Source organism: Budorcas taxicolor, chromosome 19, assembly GCF_023091745.1.
Source record: "Budorcas taxicolor isolate Tak-1 chromosome 19, Takin1.1, whole genome shotgun sequence".
Taxonomy (NCBI): domain Eukaryota; kingdom Metazoa; phylum Chordata; class Mammalia; order Artiodactyla; family Bovidae; genus Budorcas; species Budorcas taxicolor.
In genome coordinates, this window is record NC_068928.1 from 27,384,077 (window position 1) to 27,389,248 (window position 5,172).

The following is a 5,172-nucleotide window of genomic DNA, read 5'->3' on the forward strand; positions in this document are numbered from 1 at the left end:
GACAAGTAGCTAGAGACAGCAAGACACACAGGCACAAACAAAAGGACTAAGGACAGACAGAATGGACAGCTGAAAGACAATGAAGAGGAACCTGTAAACACAGAAGAGATATAAGAACCAAACAGACACAGAAGAAGGATGGCAAAAAAAAAACAGACAGGCTGGCAAGGAGAGAAAGGATTACTGACACAGGCAGGCAAAATCACCAAGAGGGATGCAGACAGACAAACATAAAGGGGGAGAGAGAAAGAAGGAAAACAGGCTGAGAAAGAAAAACAGTAAGTACAAAAAAGAGATAAAGTGATAATAGCATTTTATACTACATATTGCTTTATAATGTGCTATCACATACATTATTGCAAGCAGACAGGGAGAATCCAGCAGACAGATGGGGTGATGGAAGGATACAAGCCAATCAGACAGAAGAGAGGGAGGTGGCCAATCAGAAAGAGGCTAGAATGGAGACCAAGACAGTTAAGAGGAAAGAGAACCAAGAAAAGAGAAGTAAGAGAGAAAGAGGGAAAAAGAGGAGAGAAACAGAGGCTGAAACAGTTAAATTCAGGAATACAGGCAATGAAAAAGCAGAAATGAAAGAATAGTGCACTGTGTGTAAAAGTTTTAGCATCATTTTTCTTAAGAGACCTGGATACAGGCTGTTGTTTCTGCTTACCCCAAGGAGTTATAACATCTCTAAGGTGACATGTGAGAGGAGTCAGAAGCAAGGATGAAAAAGGGAGAAAGTTTTAACAAGAAGCAAAATCTTTTAGACTAGGAGGAAGACAAACTTCTTGAACAGGTCTAGATCAACAGCCTAAGGGTGCTGCTGAGCCTAAAAGGATCTAGACTTATCTTCCTTTAAAGAATTCATATAGGCTTGGGCAAAGGAGAATGGAACCCTGTCTACTCCATGTGCATGTGAGCTCAGCTTACAAACCATCTGTACTTCTTAACTGTTCCTATATTTATAAGGTATTTTTCAGTACCACCAATGGTTTCACCAGCAATGCTGTGCAGTCATCGGGATAACTCACGACATAGAGCAGAATAGGATATTAGGAAACAGCAGGCCCTTCCTAAGCACACCTCAGGTTCTGGTAGTAAAAGCATGTAACTAGCAAGCAGTCAATCAAAAAGACAAGTGCCATAAAACAGAATCAAAAAGATAAGAAGCAAAGAATGACAAACCCAGTGAGGTAGGAGGGAGTACTGACAGACTGACAGGAAGAAGCAACCAGCAAAACTGGGAGAGAATAAGGAAGGAGTACAGCAAAAAGCAAGCAGACATATATGTATAGATTCCTCTCTCAAACAAGATCCAAGGAATGCACACTGACTATCTCTGAGGAGAGGAAGAAGGGGATAGGAGGGAGGCTTATGCTTACTCTTACACAGAATACTTTTAGTTCTATAAAAAATTTGTACTGTGTGTGCATGTGTGTACACGCATGTGCTCAGTCGTGTCTGACTCTTTGCGACCCCAGAGACTGTAGCCCACCAGGTTCCTCTGTTCATGGAATTTTCCAGGCAAGAATATTGGAGTCGGTTGCCATTACCTACTCCAGGGGCTCTTTCCCACCCAGGGATCGAACCCGCGTCTCCTGTACCTCCTGCATCGGCAGGCCGATTCTTTACCACTGCAGGATTCTTTACCACTGCTTCACTTGGGACGCCCTATTGTATGCACTACTTAAAAGTTGATAGAAAAAAAAAGAAGGGAAAAAAGCAAGCAGAGATGTGGACAACGAGAGCCAGCTAAGTAGATAGAAAACAGAAAAACAAAAAGACAAGGAGACACTGGGAAAATGGCAAAAAGATTGAGGCAGGCAGACTATGTGAGGAACCAGAAATAGAAAAAGAAAAAGAAAGAACGGAAACAGAAGCAAGCAGTGAAAGAAGGCAGGGTAAGGAATACGGCAAGAAGGCAAGTTTGGGGGCAAGGGGGTCACTGACAGGTCTGTGGTAGTGAGACCATAAACACTGATGGGATGTTGGGATAGGGGAAGCCTAGGGAGAAAAAGCTGATAAACAGACATACTGAAAAGATAAAAGCATTAAACAGTGGGAGAGCAGCAAACAAGTGGGGCAGACAAGCAAGCAGACAGACATGAAGGGAGGCAAGGAGATAGCGTGAACTAAATAGGCATAAAGAAGAGAAGGAACAAGTAGAAGGGCAAGATAAGAGGCAAACCAAGACAAGGAACCATGGTAGGGCCTGGAAGGTAGACAAACCGAGACGGAGACTAAAAAAGTGATAGAGACAGGCAGGCGGAGAGACAGATGGCTAGAGAGAGAGTGGTGGGCAAACAGCCAGAGAAGCAGACAGACAACCAGAGAGAGAAAGAGGCTGCCAGCCAGTCAGGGAGGAGCAGACAGGCAGGCAGGCAGACACCATAATAGGAGCAAGCAGGTAGGGAGGCAGGGGGAAACAAGAAGCGAAAAGAAAAATCACGGGGTCAGTAGGGAGAGAAAAGAGAACGGGAGATGCAGGCAGGCAGAGGAGGAGTTGGACAAGAGGGAGAATCAGGCAAATGAACAGATCCATATGCAAAGCACACTCAAGAGAATGATGAATGTGTGTACAGGGATGCACATGGCCACCTTTAGCCACCCACACCTGCAGCTCATGGTTCATGTGGCAGGCAGGCAGAGGCGCTCAGCACAGACGGAGAGGGCGCACAGGCGGAGAGACTGCGGCGCACCATGATGTGCAGGGCTGCCCACATGCACGTGGGGACACTCTTCCCAGACACATGCAGAGGGGCCAGAAAGAGGGGGAGTCAGGCACACATGAGGAAGAGGCATATGCAGTCAACAGCCAGGAAGACAGACGTAAACAGAAAGAAGACAGAGATGGAAAGTAACTTAGAGGTGACAGGGCCTGAGCGTCAAGAGATGAGAAAGTCTCGGTGAAAAATAAAGACACACATACACGGACGCCCATATACAGAAAGGAGGGAATACCCAGATGGACTAGTACAGAGGATCTGAGAAAGGAGACTTAATGAAATCAAATGGAAGAGAAAATAAGAGAGTTACACTCAGTACAAGAAAAATGTGGGAGCTGAGGTAGGAGAATTCCAAAGTTCAGGTTAAGAAGGTGGAAATCAGTGCTCAATAAAGTGCATTAGCTGGGGCTGAAGACTGGCACATCAATAAAGAATATTTAAGCCTTATAAGTAAAAATATGCCTGTCACTATTATTTTCTGGTTGCTGCCTACCCACCCCTTCCTCTTAAGGTGTTTCCAAACCCTGCAGGGGCTGCTGAGTGGCTGGCAGCTATACTCAAGAGATAGAGAAACAACCCAGGAGAGAAATGATTCCACAGGCACATGTTGGGAAGCAAGGGAAAGGTCAAAGTGAGATCAAAAATATGGGAGGAAACTGGAGTAGTAAGAAAAAGGATGACAAGAATGAAACAGCATTGAACTGAGCTATCTGCCCTCCTTTGCAAGCACTGTTCAACTGGCAACGTTTATTTCATGACTACTAGGACCAAATCTCTGGATGAGAAAGCTACTTTTGGACTCCTTTTCAATCTTCCATTTGATTCCTGGTATCATTTTAAAGATAAACATTGGCGTATAGTGGGAAACCGTAGGTCAGAAAGTCAAATGAAAAATGTCAATGTAATCCCCTACCTCTTTCTTTTTTTCAGTCCCAGTTACTTTTCTGTTTCTTGGTACCTCAGTTTCTTCCACTTTATCAGTGTTGGAGATCATGGAGGAAGGGAAATATACTGAAATGGGAGAGAAGAGGAAATAATTTCACAATCTTCAGACTTAACTCTTTCTCCTTTATTCTAAAAATCTGTTCTATTTACTCCTAAATTAATTTCCCAAGTCCGATGAATTTTATATTCAAGTAATTGGGGGAGGGCAGGACGAGGTAAAGGAGAAAAGAGTGAGGATAAAATTTACAATTATAAATCACTGAAAAGGCTGGGCAAAGGGGAGAATCAAACATGGACTCCTTTGAAAAAAACTCAATCATCGTATCTATTCATATCTCTCCCCCAAAAGTCACTAGGATTTCTATCACTTTTTTAAAGAAAAAAAAAAAAATCCAGTACCGCTTCTCACTTAAAAGATACCTACACAATTAAATGCGTTTTGACTTTAATGAGGTATGTAGAAACAGAGTTATATATAAACATATATTTCATCTTTTTCCTTTTCAATGCCTGAAGGGGAAAAAAACCTTCACATCAAACCACTCCCTTCTGAAGTATTCAGAAAAAAAAAAAAAGCTTTTCTTTAAGAGAAGGGAGGTGGGGAGGAAGAGACTAGTAAAGAAAAGAAAAAAATTAAATCTAGTTGGACTAGTATCTAACTAGTTAACCTTTAACAATTTATGCTGATGTCAGACTGAGCATGAGTACTGATTAATGCCCCCCCCTCAAATATTTTTTTATAAGGGGGGAGTTAGTCACAGCAGCCATTTTTGTTTTATGCAGAAATCCTTCATGCCCCCCCCAACACGCACACACACTCACTCACTCACACACACTCAGTACACAAGGAAAATATCTCTATTAATCTGTGCACTAATCAGTTATGAAAAAAGGGAGAAATTTGTGGGTTTCTGGGTAGAGGCTTGGAGATGGGGGTGTAACAGGGAGGAGAAGGGGGGGGTGAAAAATGAAATATTAAGCCAGCCATTTTGTTTTAAAAGGGGATTTTTCCCCCCTCTCCCTTTCTTCATGGAGGGGGTGGCGGTGCTGGAGGGGGGGTTGTTTTAAAAATAATTTCCAGGCGGCCATCTTAGTGCCTCAGCTCTGAGAAATATTTCTGAGCGCCCCCCTCAGAATTTAAATATATTTAAAGCCACGAAGAGGGGGGTAGAGAGAAGTCGAAAACTTTTATATATATATATTTTTTAATCCCGCTCTCTTGTTCTCTCGGGAGGAAGAGAGAAGGAAAAAAAAAAGTCCTCAATTTTTTTCCAAGAAAAATTTTTAGGGTGGTTTGGCCCCCCTCGTCAGACGGCGGCCCCGAGGGGGGGTTTCGGAGGGGGGTGGCCCGGGGGTTTGGGGGGCTGGGGGAGGCGGTGAGGAGGAGGACGAGGACGCCGCCGCCGAGGAGGAGGAGGAGGAGGAGGAGGAGGAGGTGGTAGCGGTGGGGGAGGCGGGCGGGCGGTGGGTGGGGGGGTGGTGGGGGGGCCAGAGCCACAGG